The following is a 16,619-nucleotide window of genomic DNA, read 5'->3' as shown; positions in this document are numbered from 1 at the left end:
CAGGCAAACGCCTGCGCAGACCAGCAACCAGGACATAGAGACTTCGGCTCAGCTTCTTCCCCCAGGCCATCAGAGTCTTGAACACTGAACTCTCCACACACAAGCACACACAAGCACACATGAGCACACACACAACACACATACTGTATACGCTCACACACTAACAGTCACTTTAGCACGAACACACACACACACACACACACACACACATGCTGCACACGCTCACATTAAACAGTGACTTAATTTACACAATGAAAAGGTCACTTTATAAAAAAAACGTATAAAAAAAGAACGGGAGTGGTTCTTGTATAGCAATAGATGGACATAGCAAGATAGCATAAGGATATATAGTATAACTGTATATTGTATAGTATAGTATTGTATAGTAGTGTACATAAGACCCAGTGCCTCATCCGTAGCTTAACACTGTATTGCACTATCGCAGGACATTAGCATGTCTTTTACCATGCATTTTAAACTTTATGTACATTATACCTGTTATGTCTTATTCGTATTACTTGTATTATTGCACAATAGCTGCGGGCATGACCACCCGCATTTCACTGTATGCCAAGATCTTTATAATGCTGCAAGGAACTATTTTTAGATTAGCTTAAAAATACATATAGAATTATATGATTTGTATATAGTGTTGATGATAAAAGTCCATACCTTTGCATGTATTCTTGACAGTATATTTTGATATCAGCGCTACATGTAGTGTATGTGCCTTGTACTTCAAGAAGTTAGCACTTTAATCCTGTATACTGTCTTCATAAAGAACAAACACCTACATTATGATGCACACACACTCTATGTAACCTATTTGGGAGAGTTTGGCAGATAAAGTATATATTTCTTTTAAACCCACAATTTCTAAAGCTTGCATCATCATTGCATGTCCACCTTTTGCTGTGGTTCCTGTGAGATTGTAAATATTCTATTGTCAAACCAATTGTGTTAACGAGCATCAGTGCTGCTCTCGTCAGAGTCCCGTCGCCTCTTTGAGCTGCTCGGCTCCTTGACGGTCCTCTGCAGGAGAGGAGGGGACTCGTTATGTCACTGGGTGTTGCTCCAAGGATTTCCAAATTGGACCAAATGAAAACTTTTAACAGGGATACATTATGGAAAAAGGGTTTAGCCTCGTCTTAGTGTATAATATGGATTTGGCAGCCTGAAATGTTATTTAGGAAAATGTGACATACAGTACATATTACATACTAGGCAGGCCTACTCCTTAATATTTGGCCAGTTGTTGAAAAGATACAAATTGGGTCCCGTATAAGTGGATAATTGAGTTTTAAAGATGTAAAAAAAATAATAATACAAATTAAAAAGATTTATGTAGTGAGTGGTTGCCATGGTAACTCTCCAAGGACTGGATGACAGCGTGTATAGAAGGGGCTCCTTGGTCCTCACTGGGAGACCACAGTGTCTGCCCTGTCTAATTCACTCACACATTGACACACCGACGGCGGAGGCAACCATGCAAGGTGCCAACCTGCTCATCGGGAGCAATTAGGGGTTAAGTGTCTTGCTCAAGGACACATCGACACGCTGCCCGGGAGGAGTGGGAATCCAACCGGGAACCTCCCGATTGCCAGACGACTGCTCTACCTCCTGAGCCACTGTCTCTCACAGAGAGAGAGAAAGAGAGGGGGGGGGGGGGAGAGGGGGATCATTTGGAGGGCTTTGAAGGTGAGGAGTAATGTTTTGAAGTTGATGCGTTCCTTGATCGGGAGCCAGGGGAGAGAGTGGAGGACAGGAGAAGAGAAAGAAAGAGTTTAAGAGGAAGGAGAGAGAGTATGAGAGGGAGTGAGAGAAAAGAGAAAGAGATAATACAAGAGGGAATGAGAGATAGAGAGAGCGAGAGAGAGCAAATTACAAAAGGGAGTGAGATAAAGGAGAGAGATTATACGAGAGGGAGTGAGAGAAATGAGAGCGAGAGAGAGAGAGTATGAGAGGGAGTAAGAGAACGAATGTGTGGTATGTGTGTAACAGAGAGAGAGACATAGAGAGGCGTACAGCTAGCAAGAGTATAGGCTACATGGAGATCCTGACAATAGTAATATGCCCCATAATGAACATCAATAAATCAGACAGTGTTCCGCGGTGTGGGCCCATATTGGACACATGTGGAGACTGTGAGGTTCTCTAAGGCCATGGTTAGACTGGGTGTTTTGTTTTTGTTTTGTTGCTGAATGATTACGTTTGCTGTCCTAGTTAAATAGAAATGCCGTTTTGGCAGGAAAACGCGTTTCCCTAGCGGGAACGCTGAAAAGGTGTTTTCTTTTTGGATACTCGCCAAAACTCGCCGACAACGTGTCATGTAATATGCGCGGAGCCGGTGTTGCTCAACGCCCATGCGCAGTAGATACCGACATCTGCGTGCCCTCACCAACGTCCGGTGACGACAGAGCTGTCCCAAATAGCTGCAGCTACCATGTGTTGTCAAGTTATTGTCATAAGGAGCCCAGTCCCATTCCCTTAACAATTGTTTGTATTGAGCCGTATTGTATTGTACCCATTCTGCAATCTGTTAAATAAAGATTACATCCATTCATTCTGCTAGCATTAACGATTGCATGAGCAGCTGGCTAACGTGAGCTAACGTTAGCTACCAGACCATGTTAGCTCAGAGCTCCTCTTTCAATCTTAACAAGCATTAAACAAAATGGCCCAGTCATCTATTCACCTTTGTTTAATACATCAGGCGTTGTCTAATGTTATCTAGCTACTGATAACTCCTGATATCATCAGTTTGGTGCTGGCTGGCTAACGTGAGCTAACGTTAGCTGCTAGCCACAATGCTATACTGTTATAATGGCATATCCCTATTGCGTTAGCAGTGCACGTAAGCTAACAAAATCAGCGACGATGAGACTAAACTCCGCTCTTGGTGGTCAATTGTGTTGATGTTAGAGTCGTTTCATCAACAAATGAGAGGCAGAACACACAGTGAATGTATCCGTTTTGTTTATTGCACTTTTATTGCACTTTCTTTGCTGAAAAATAAATGCTGTTGGCTAAATGGCTCACGGAGGCATTTAAAAGTGGTGGTTTGTTGTTTTTTGCAGGAAGTGTATTGGCACATTCAAGTTGTCTGATTGGTTGAAAATTGCCTTCATGTTCGCCACCTACTGCCACCTACTGCTTTGGCATTGTACAACATCACTGTGCTCAGGAGGCAAAACCAAAGTCTAACATGCCTGCCATTACGTTGCGTTCTGGAAAACGAAACTGACCTTGAAAATGAAACGAAAATACCCCTGTGTCTAACCGACGCCTAAACGTCTCCCCAGCTGTGGACCTCTGCACCGTACCTGCTGGGTGGCGGTGGGACAGGGGGCTGGAGGGATTCAGCCGTGACTCATGTCTGGACGGTCCCTCTCATGTCCATCAGTACTATGGGTAATAACAAGTGGATTGCACTGGGGCGTAAGCAAGAACTTCCAATGATGTGTCTCGCAGGTCCAACCATTTTAATTGTTTCTCTGGCCGAACTAACGTTAACATTATTAATCCTGCGGCCGTGCTTTATTTAAAACCAGCCAATCAAATCCCCATCAATGGAAAATGAACCCGCCCATACCCATGCTGATTGGTCCTTGTGCAAGACTAGAAAGCGGGGGATCTTTGATTAAACACCTGCTATCAGAAGAATAAACAGTCAGAAAAAAAGTCTTTACTTTAACTTTTTAGTACATTTAAAAGTAGAAACTTTTTGACTTTTACTCAAGTGTCTTTTTAGCCAGATATTCTGACTTTTACCTGAGTACGATTTTGAGACGGTACCCATACTTTCACTTAATTTCTGGGTACTTTTTACACCCCTGATTTACAGTACCTACTTACCAATGATGAGCGGTAGAGTCTCTTCTCAGCACAATCCATGCTGTTCCTCCTCGTATACCAGCTGTGGATAGGTGGCCACAGACCCAACGCAAAGTCAATGAGTTCAAGTTCCCGTCTGGAACAAGCTGACTGACGTCAGTGTGTGTGGAGCGCACTGTGGAGTAAATCTCAGTGAGAGCCTCAGTCAAGGTACTTAGTCGATTTCAACCCCTTAGTAGTAATAACGGCCAGGCGGTTTGAGAGCTAGACGTCTGTCGGCGCGGCCCTTGTGTTCCCCTATGTCATACGGCCTCTGGGGGATGGTGAGGGAGAGAGGGGGGGGCGTGTTTAACTGTGTGGTTGGTAGTACGATGCCCGTTGTACAGATGACCCCCCCCCCCCCCCCCCCCCCGGGGGACGTGCGGTGGAGGAGCAGAGAGCTTTAAAGGACTGATCTCAGGCAGAACGCTCTCATCCAGAGCCTGCACTCCAAACCACTTACAGATGCACACACATACACACACACGCTGCCTCGCACACGCACACTGCCGTCATGTAGAGTGTGTGAGAGAGAGAGAGAGTGTGAGTGTGTCTGTGTGCGTGTCTGTTTGTGTGCGTGTATGTGCATGCATAGTGTGTGAGAGAGAGAGAGACATTGAGAGAGTGAGTGTGTGTGTGTCTGTGTGTGTATGCACATGCGTGTGTGTGTGTGTGTGTGTGTGTGTGTGTGTGTGTGTGTGTGTGTGTGTGTGTGTGTGTGTGTGTGTGTGTGTGTGTGTGTGTGTGTGTGTGTGTGTGTGTGTGTGTGTGTGTGTGTGTGTGTGTGTGTGTGTGTGTGCGAAAGAGAGAGAGACATAGAGAGTGAGTGTGTGTGTGTATGCAAGAGAGAGAGAGAGACATAGAGAGTGAGTGTGTGTGTGTGTATGCGAGAGAGAGAGAGAAATAGAGAGTGTGTGTGTGTGTGTGCGTGTGCATGCGTGTGTGTGTGTGTGTATGCGAGAGAGAGAGAGAGAGAGAGAGAGAGAGAGAGAGAGAGAGAGAGAGAGAGAGAGAGAGAGAAATAGAGTGAGTGTACTGTATGTGTGTGTGTGTATGCATGCATACAGTACGTGTGTACGTGCCAGAGTGGGAGATAAATAGAGAGTGAGTGTGTGTGTGTATGTATGTGAGAGAGAGAGAGAGAGAGAGAGAGAAATAGAGAGAGTGAGTGTGTGTGTGTGTGTGTGTGTATGCGAGAGAGAGAGAGAGAGAGAGAGAGAGAGAGAGAGAGAGAGTGAGTGTGTGTGTATGTGTGTGTGTGCGTGTGTGTGTGTGTATGTGTGTGTGTGTGTGTGTGTGTGTGTGTGTGTGTGTGTGTGTGTGTGTGTGTGTGTGTGTGTGTGTGTATGCATGCATACGTGTGTACGTGCGAGAGAGGGAGAGAAATAGAGAGAGTGAGTGTGTGTGTGTATGCAAGAGAGAGAGAGAAATAGAGAGTGCATGTGTGTGTGCATGTGCATGTGTGTGTGTGTGTGTGTGTGTGAGAGAGAGAGAGAAATAGAGAGTGAGTGTATGTGAATGTGTGTCTGTGTGTGTATGCATGCATACGTGTGTATGTGCGAGAGAGGGAGAGAAATAGAGAGAGTGAGTGTGTGTGTGTGTGTGTGTGTGTGTGTGTGTGTGTGTGTGTGTGTGTGTGTGTGTGTGTGTGTGTGTGTGTGTGTGTGTGTGTGTGTGTGTGTGTGTGTGTGTGTGTATGCGAGAGAGAGAAAAATAGAGAGAGTGAATGTGTGTGTTTGTATGCGAGAGAGAGAGAGAGAGAGAGAGAAATAGAGAGTGAATGTGTGTGTGTGTATGCGAGACGGGCAGACACTGTGGAACCAAGGATGCCATCTGTGAGAGAGGGTGGGGGGGGGGGGGGGGGGGCAATTTAGTGGCAAACCACATTTCCCCCATTTAAATCATACAAAGCGTGTCAAGTGACATCTTTATGAATGGATGAATGATTTTATTTCGGTCTTCTTTTACAAAGCAATGTACAGTAGTAGCAAAATGTATAAAAGAAAGTAAATGGCAGAAAAGGTGTAGGCTGAAGCAGAGGCTTATAACTGCCTACCCTTTTTACATTACATTATTAAAAAAAACATAATTCAGTACATCATTTTGCAAAAACAAAAGGTTACACAAGTTTCATAGTTTTATAAACGTAAAAACGTATACACATTTATTTATTTTAGTTTTTTATATGTATTTTTTTCTCATGATTTTAATACAGTTATGTTATAATAAAATATAATTAGGATAATAATAAGGTTTTATATTTATTATATTTGAATAATTTCTTAAATGTATGTATTGAACTACACATTTTGACTTTGTCACAATTATTCCATAGTTTTACCGCTTTAACAGATATACATAGACTTTTTATATTTGTCCTTACCTTTGCGATATTTATAATTTTTGTCAATAAAGCTTATTTGAATTTGAACTGCTCCGAGGTGGAACACGAGGGGTATATTACATCTAGTACCTCGATGGGGCTATTAGCACTACACAAATTAAAAAAATCCTCCCCTCTCTTAATCTGCACTAATCCCTGCTCAATTTGTGTTTGAGGGGATTTCACAGAACAAGTCACTTGTTAGAAAAACACCGGATTAAAGCGTATGTGAGGTTGTTGCTAAAAACCCTCGGATTACAAAATGTACCTTCAATTTATTCCCTCCACAACATTAATTAACCTGTTAATCTGTAGACCGTTTTCGCCTAAAGGTACATGCCTAAGTAAATGGAAGATTGCTCCACTTCTGCAAGGTCAATTTGCATGTTCTTGGTATCTAGGAACATCTAGGGACCTGGGGGTATGTATTTCCAGTGTCAGAAATATTGTGTCTGTTACTAGTAATTATTCAATTGTAATGAATAAATTAATTATGATTAATTATGATTTATGATTTTGATAATGATGATCAAAAATGAATACGGGTAGGAGAAAATGCTCACTGAGCTCATTCACCACCTTATTGAGATCATGTGTACAAAATTCATATTTGACCTTGAACTTGACCTTGACCTTATTATGGCCAAATCATACATCTTTGGATAGGGACAATTCTCCTCTTTCCAATGGCAGGGTTGAATCTGGATTTAGTCATTTCTTGTGGTTTTTACGATAATTAGCATTTTTCTATACATTTTAATTTCCGATAAATCGTATAAAACATCGGTAAAAATGAAAATATACACTTTGACTACTGTTTTTGATAGGGTTATGGTCTTTACTCTTGGCTACAAAAAAAATATTTAAAAACATTGACCTCTTAACACTTTGGGTGCCGGCCAAAAATCCGGAAAATGACTGTGGGTTGCCAGGATTCCTGGACGATTCTAGCATATCTCATGATCTTAGCGGAGCTATTTCTATATTTTATATTATAACTATGGGGAAATGGTTGGGCTCATTTGAAGACGACAAGTTGATGTACACAATGCAAAAAAACGTTTGTTTCTGCATGTCTTCGTTCGTTCACAATTACAAGTTAAAAAACGTCAACAAAAGATAAAAGTGGAGGTAAATTATTTAGAACAGAAGTTACAGGCACTTTTATGAAAGGTGTGCCGGCCGGGTGATAATAGGTACTGAACGTGTTATAAAGCAATTTAGACTGGGATGGATGGATGGATGGTTTGATTGATTGATTGTTTGACAGATTGTTTTATTGGTTTGATTGATAGAATGTTTTATTGTTTTGTTGATAGTTTGATTCATAGATTGATTTGTTTGATTGATTGATTACTTTGTTGGTCATTTGATTGATAGAATGTTTGATTGTTTTGTTGATAGTTTGCTTGATAGAATGTTTGATTGTTTTGTTGATAGTTTGCTTGATAGAATGTTTGATTGTTTTGTTGATAGTTTGATTCATAGATTGATTTGTTTGATTGATTGATTACTTTGTTGGTCATTTGATTGATAGAATGTTTGATTGTTTTGTTGATAGTTTGATTCATAGATTGATTGGTTTGATTGATTGATTACTTTGTTGGTCATTTGATTGATAGAATGTTTGATTGTTTTGTTGGTAATTTGCTTGATAGAATGTTTTATTGTTTTGTTGATAGTTTGATTCATAGATTGATTGGTTTGATTGATTGATTACTTTGTTGGTCATTTGATTGATAGAATGTTTGATTGTTTTGTTGATAGTTTGATTCATAGATTGATTTGTTTGATTGATTGATTACTTTGTTGGTCATTTGATTGATAGAATGTTTGATTGTTTTGTTGATAGTTTGCTTGATAGAATGTTTGATTGTTTTGTTGATAGTTTGATTCATAGATTGATTGGTTTGATTGATTGATTACTTTGTTGGTCATTTGATTGATAGAATGTTTGATTGTTTTGTTGATAGTTTGATTCATAGATTGATTGGTTTGATTGATTGATTACTTTGTTGGTCATTTGATTGATAGAATGTTTGATTGTTTTGTTGATAGTTTGATTCATAGATTGATTTGTTTGATTGATTGATTACTTTGTTGGTCATTTGATTGATAGAATGTTTGATTGTTTTGTTGATAGTTTGCCTGATAGAATGTTTGATTGTTTTGTTGATAGTTTGATTCATAGATTGATTGGTTTGATTGATTGATTACTTTGTTGGTCATTTGATTGATAGAATGTTTGATTGTTTTGTTGATAGTTTGATTCATAGATTGATTTGTTTGATTGATTGATTACTTTGTTGGTCATTTGATTGATAGAATGTTTGATTGTTTTGTTGGTAATTTGCTTGATAGAATGTTTTATTGTTTTGTTGATAGTTTGATTCATAGATTGATTGGTTTGATTGATTGATTACTTTGTTGGTCATTTGATTGATAGAATGTTTGATTGTTTTGTTGATAGTTTGATTCATAGATTGATTTGTTTGATTGATTGATTACTTTGTTGGTCATTTGCTTGATAGAATGTTTGATTGTTTTGTTGATAGTTTGATTCATAGATTGATTTGTTTGATTGATTGATTACTTTGTTGGTCATTTGATTGATATGCCTGGCGCTAATGAACAAGTAAGTTTTATAACTACTGGTGTAGGTCCAGACAACATTATTATAAAATACAGAATACTTTACAATGCAAAAAACTTGAAACTTTGATGCCATGAACATTTTTATTGTAAAATATGTTCAATAAACTGGGTGACAAGTCATCAGTACCAACCATTGTTGCTGTGCATTATATGCTGGTAACATTCACAGTATAGGATTATGGTAATTTACCAAGACAATACCTTATAAAAAGTGAACACTGGAGGATAATCAACCATTGTTTCAGTGCATTTAGGAGTTTGTTGGTAACATTCACAGTATAGGATTATGGTAATTTACCAATACAATACCTTATAAAAAGTGAACACTGGAGGATAATCAACCATTGTTTCAGTGCATTTAGGAGTTTGTTGGTAACATTCACAGTATAGGATTATGGTAATTTACCAAGACAATACCTTATAAAAAGTGAACACTGTGATGATAACCAACCATTGTTTCAGTGCATTTAGGAGTTTGTTGGTAACATTCACAGTATAGGATTATGGTAATTTACCAAGACAATACCTTATAAAAAGTGAACACTGGAGGATAATCAACCATTGTTTCAGTGCATTTAGGAGTTTGTTGGTAACATTCACAGTATAGGATTATGGTAATTTACCAAGACAATACCTTATAAAAAGTGAACACTGGAGGATAATCAACCATTGTTTCAGTGCATTTAGGAGTTTGTTGGTAACATTCACAGTATAGGATTATGGTAATTTACCAATACAATACCTTATAAAAAGTGAACACTGGAGGATAATCAACCATTGTTTCAGTGCATTTAGGAGTTTGTTGGTAACATTCACAGTATAGGATTATGGTAATTTACCAAGACAATACCTTATAAAAAGTGAACACTGGCTGATGATAACCAACCATTGTGTCAGTGCATTTAGGAGTTTGTTGGTAACATTCACAGTATAGGATTATGGTAATTTACCAAGACAATACCTTATAAAAAGTGAACACTGGAGGATAATCAACCATTGTTTCAGTGCATTTAGGAGTTTGTTGGTAACATTCACAGTATAGGATTATGGTAATTTACCAAGACAATACCTTATAAAAAGTGAACACTGGAGGATAATCAACCATTGTTTCAGTGCATTTAGGAGTTTGTTGGTAACATTCACAGTATAGGATTATGGTAATTTACCAATACAATACCTTATAAAAAGTGAACACTGGAGGATAATCAACCATTGTTTCAGTGCATTTAGGAGTTTGTTGGTAACATTCACAGTATAGGATTATGGTAATTTACCAAGACAATACCTTATAAAAAGTGAACACTGTGATGATAACCAACCATTGTTTCAGTGCATTTAGGAGTTTGTTGGTAACATTCACAGTATAGGATTATGGTAATTTACCAAGACAATACCTTATAAAAAGTGAACACTGGAGGATAATCAACCATTGTTTCAGTGCATTTAGGAGTTTGTTGGTAACATTCACAGTATAGGATTATGGTAATTTACCAAGACAATACCTTATAAAAAGTGAACACTGGAGGATAATCAACCATTGTTTCAGTGCATTTAGGAGTTTGTTGGTAACATTCACAGTATAGGATTATGGTAATTTACCAATACAATACTTTATAAAAAGTGAACACTGGAGGATAATCAACCATTGTTTCAGTGCATTTAGGAGTTTGTTGGTAACATTCACAGTATAGGATTATGGTAATTTACCAAGACAATACCTTATAAAAAGTGAACACTGGCTGATGATAACCAACCATTGTGTCAGTGCATTTAGGAGTTTGTTGGTAACATTCACAGTATAGGATTATGGTAATTTACAAAGACAATACCTTATAAAAAGTGAACACTGGAGGATAACCAACCATTGTTTCAGTGCATTTAGAAGTTTGCTGGTAACATTCACGTCACATGAACTACAGGGCATATCTTACTTGGTCTCTCGCATCGATGACTGCATTGTCCATTGATAAATGGATGAAGCGCCAGATGATCTGTGGACCAAAAAATATCCAATACATGCTTCCAAAGTATATAAATAATAGGCCAATGGACTGCATTAGAAAAGTGTGGTATGTTACCTACAGTATATACTTTTTTAAACTGGGTGACTGTCAGCAACCATTGGTTCTGTGCAAACGGTAAAAATGAGGGGGGAAAAAGATAAATAAAAAAAAACTATATACACACACAATGCAAATTATGAATGGAGTCGATACAGCTAGATCGCTAACATAACGTCTCATCTGCAAGTGGTCCAAACATGCCTATGCAATATCGACAACCGTGGCCCAAATACATGTGTTCAACGCATTTGTCTTGTACAGAAAACAGTGCAACTACCCATACACTATACTATACTATACTATACTACAATATACTATACTATACTATACTACACTATACTATACTACACTCAGCTAGCTATACTATGCCTACTGCAGACACGACATTTCCTACACGGTAGCTTTTTCTTCGGGGTGGCTTTGTATGCAACCATTACATGCTTCACAAAGCCACCCACTAATCTGCTCTGCGGGTCCCCCAGTGGGGCCCTAGGGTCGACACGCCCCACCTGCTCAGCCCCTGCCTCCTCCTCATCCCCACCCCCTGCCTCCTCCCCTGCCTCCTCCCCTGCCTCCTCCCCTGCCTCCGCCTCCGCCTCCATCTCCGCTGTCACCCCAGGAATCTTCTTCTCCTTACCGTCTGTGTAGGTCCGCGCCACAGCCCTGGTGAACCGGAAGAGGTTGGAGTAATGCCCTTGTGGGTGCTTTTTTTTGTACAAGACAAAAGCGTTGAAGATACATATTTGGATCAGATACATCACAAACTTTTTGGTCCACTTTCCAGTCTTACGTGTAACCGGATAGTACGATATATTCTGATCCAGCTGATCGACGCCGTTCATGAATTTATTGTACTCCAGGATTGATGATGGCTTGAGCATCTCCACCCTCAGCGCTTTGCCCTTCTTCTGCTTCTTCCACACCATCGCCTTTTCCATGGTGTCCTCGTGGAAGCTGCTGATGGTCTTCACGATTCTCTTATCGCGCCATGCCACGATCAGGACCTCCTTGTTGTTGACCGCAATGCGCTCCCCCACACCGATGTCACGTTTGGTAATGTTCTTGATGATGGCTGGCTCGCCCCGGTGCTTCCTGAGGGTACCACAGACGTCGGTCCTCAACTGTCGGAGCCTGGCGGACATACGTACCGAGTTGTAGAAGTTGTCCATGAAGAGCGTATAGCCGGCCCCAGACAGACGTCCAAGCAGACCGACGACCGTGTCCCCCAGGAGCGAGCCTTCCCGACAATATGGCTTAAATGAAAAGCAATATCCTGTGCGTGATTCGCACAGGAAGTAGGACTTGATGCCATAGCGGGTGGGCTTGTTGGGGTTGTAGACCCGGAAGGTCAGGCGGCCTCGCCATGCCATCACCCCCTCGTCAATGGCGAGCTCGCGTTCAGGCTGGTACAGCTCCTTGCACCTCGCGTTTACATGGTCGACTACAGGGCGTACTTTGCACAATTTGTCTCTAACCTCCAGGGAAGTATTGTCCGCAAAGTGGTCCACATCTGGTCCACGCGAGGCTTCCGCAGGACACTGCTAAGGAAATGGAGTCCGAGGAACTTCTTCAGCTCCTTCAATGTGAGGGGCTTCCAAAGCAGTGCCCTGCTACTGGTTAGCGTGGGGTCCAGCCGGGCAATGGACTGCTCAGCGTAGAGGTTGGACTGGGCAACAATAGAGTTCAGAAAAGCATCTGTCAGGAACAGATCCATCCATTTCGCAGGCCGGTAAGATCTGAGTGCCTTGGCGTCCTGGAGCAACCCCGGTTGGGCTGTGAAGGGGATCCTTTGAGGCACCCAGCCCTCATGAGACCAGGCATTCTCCTCTTCCTGGCGGATCGCAGCCCTGCTCTTCGCTCCTCCACGACCTGTCAATTATACAAATATACTATAACACCCCTACTGTAGACATTCATATGCCACGTAGTTACAAACTGTGTGAGTGAATGAGTGAGTGTGTGTGGGGTTCAGATGTCAGAGCTGGACGTGGTGTGGGGGTCAGAGGTCAGAGCTGGAAGTGGTGTGCAGAGTGAGGCCAACTTACCGCTCTTAGATGTGCGTTTCCGCCCTGCAACGGGTTCCGGCATGTCCAGACTAGCATCCAGTTCTAGAATCACATGATGTAATACATTACACTAGGGCAACGCATTGTCATTGTATTTACCACCATCACCACCAGACCAGGCCCTGCAGCAGCCAGTCACCACCAGGCCCAGGCCCTGCAGCAGCCAGTCACCACCAGGCCCAGGCCCTGCAGCAGCCAGTCACCACCAGGCCCAGGCTCTAGCAGCAGCCAGTCACCACCAGGCCCAGGCTCTAGCAGCAGCCAGCTACCACCAGGCCCAGGCTCTAGCAGCAGCCAGTCACCACCATGTACAATTACCTGCAGGAGTAGAATGTGATCCTATGTCGTTGCCAGTCTCAGCATCACTATCTGCAGGGTCTGCGCCAGAATCTGAATTGGATTAAATTCATTCAGTAAGTAAGTCTCACAAAACACAATAGTAATACATTTACACATACATAAATGTAGTTAGTACATACCCAAGCATGTTGGTGTATTGGCCCCGGATTCGGTTTCGGAGTGTTCTGCTGTGTGAACACAAAATAAATCAGCGGCCATCAAAGCATGTACATGTGTGTGTGTTGTAATCAATGGAATTTTACATATGCTACACAACCATGCATTTAAATATAGGCCTCGCCATGTGCCCATGCCATTGTGTATGTGTGTGCTGTAATCAATGGAATTTGCATATAGAGGCCTCACCATGTACTGCGAAGTTCAAAGGTGTTGGAGAGGATGCATGTCTTTTGATCTTGTGTGTGTGTGTGTGTACACACACTGCACACACACACACACACATACACACACACATCAAATGGCATGGGGTGAGGCATCTACACACACACACACACACACATCCATGTAACTAAATGTAGTGGCCTGTACATGCCTACTATATCCTATATCATTCAACTATCGATTTGAACATGCACAAAACAATATTCACATTGCAACATACCAATTACCACGTCGACCACCACCACCACGTCGTATCATGCCCAGCATGCAACTATTATCACTTACATGATAGCTACACACTTCAAAGAGCCACTTCAAAGGGCGTGCACATGCACACACACACACACGCACACAAGACAACCTAACTGTAGCACATGGTAGCGTGGCCTGTACTACATGCCTACTATATCCTATATCATTCAACTATCGATTTGAACATGCACAAAACAATATTCACATTGCAACATACCAATTACCACGTCGACCACCACCACCACGTCGTATCATGCCCAGCATGCAACTATTATCACTTACATGATAGCTACACACTTCAAAGAGCCACTTCAAAGGGCGTGCACATGCACACACACACACACGCACACAAGACAACCTAACTGTAGCACATGGTAGCGTGGCCTGTACTACATGCCTACTATATCCTATATCATTCAACTATCGATTTGAACATGCACAAAACAATATTCACATTGCAACATACCAATTACCACGTCGACCACCACCACCACGTCGTATCATGCCCAGCATGCAACTATTATCACTTACATGATAGCTACACACTTCAAAGAGCCACTTCAAAGGGCGTGCACATGCACACACACACACACACGCACACAAGACAACCTAACTGTAGCACATGGTCGCGTGGCCTGTACTACATGCCTACTATATCCTATATCATTCAACTATCGATTTGAACATGCACAAAACAATATTCACATTGCATTAGTAAACATGACGTACCGTTGCCCCGTCGACCACCACCGTGTCCGACTCCCACGTCTGAATCGTGCGATGAATCAGACTCATACCTCCGACCCAAGCCGAGATCATCGTCAGATGATTCCGGAGCTAGAATATAATAAATGCATATCAGCGTTAGGTTTGGCAAACTAACGTTACATAGTCACAGAATAAGCGGTAGGTAAATCATCAAATACACGTTTCACACACACACAATCACATGCATATCGCCGGCGTTGGTTTGTCGAACTAACGTTACATAGTCACAGTATGTAAATCATCAAATACACGTTTCACACACACACATATATATATATATATATATAAGACCGTGTAATTACCTGGTGGTTCCCAATCGGCGCTCCCATCAGATTCGTGGGCGGTCGAATCGCTGTCCCCTGACTCGCATGAAGAAGCTATGACCACAGCGGCAGCCTTCCTCTTCCTCGAACTGCGTCGGGTAGAGCCGCTCCCGGTCCCGGGGCGAGACGCGTTACTGGGCCCAGCAACGGTCTCACGGCTCTCTCCGATCGGAGCTACCAAAGACGTTGGTGCTGTTGGTGCTGCTGCTGCTTGAACAACCGCGGGTCCAAACGCCAGCTTCGTCTGAACAAAGCGACCCGCCGCCGGATTGTCCCCTCGCTTTCCTACACTACGTCTCTTCATACTGATCTAATAATCTAAATGAAACTACTAACTGATCAAACTACTATTACTACTACTGAAATATACTACCTAGACTACACACTAATCCCTCGAATAGTACTACTACTTAGCACGACTAAGTACTTTCTAAAGCACAGCTGAAACCTTACAATTAGTCTGATACTACCACTATACTGTATAACACTATAAATATAGACTATAGGCTGATCTCAATTCAAATCTCTCTCTCAATCTCTCTCTCTCTCTCTATCGCTCTATCTATCTCTCTCTCTCTCTCTCCTCCAAAACCTCGTAGATTCTGGGATCGCGCTAACGTTTTATACCTGTGGTTACATTGGCCAGGTATGCTGGCCAATCAAATGCCAGATTCATTGTGGGGTACAATATTCCCCCTATTGTGATAGTGTTAGAAAATAGGGGGACACTGCCACCTAGTGAAATTTGAGAGGAAATGCAGTTTCCGGTTAAAATTTTCTTCCAAAAGCTCGGCTGTGAAGTTCAGACGGGGAAAATCGAAAAAAGATGTAAACAGATCAAAGACGCTGTACAGCGTCCTCGGCACCTTGAGCATGGCCGGGAAAGACGTTGTAAATCGTTTCTAGGCACCCAAAGTGTTAACATCCAAGGGCCCACATGTGGACGATTATTTGCCGACCTCTAGTGGCTCGGGTGTGCATTCCTTTTTATACAATATATAGATAGAATTAAAGCCCTATTTGTTGCCTGTCGATTGCCCTTTCAGGTGACAAAATCCGTTCAGCGGTTCTTGAGTTACATGCCGATATGTGAGGCATGCCCCAAAGTACGCAAAAGTACACATTACCACCCCCGACTCCTGGGGCTCTAGCTCTGTCAATCATTTGGCAATCTCGAGAATCTTTGCACAGGGTTGTAGCCAATGAGTGTGGCTTTCCAATGATACCCCATGATATGATAATTGGGGATCTAATACGATTTATGATAAAGAAAAGCAGGGTCCCCCTATAGGGGGACCTTAAGGCTTAACAGGAACACATTGCTTTTTGACTGAAAACGATCAGCGAAATACTGGCTCTAGGATATTAGATCCACCCTCTTCTATTTTAATCCTCTGAATGTGATGGAATGTAAAAGTAGAAATACCCAGATAAACGAGTACTCTGGTAAAAGTCCTCTATTCAAATTCTACTTAAGTAAAAATAGAGAAGTATT

Source organism: Notolepis coatsorum (genome assembly GCF_963971535.1).
Source record: "Notolepis coatsorum genome assembly, chromosome: 15".
In the NCBI taxonomy this organism is placed as follows: Eukaryota; Metazoa; Chordata; class Actinopteri; order Aulopiformes; family Paralepididae; genus Notolepis; species Notolepis coatsorum.
The sequence above is the reverse complement of the archived record's forward strand: the minus strand, read 5'-3'. Positions refer to the sequence as shown.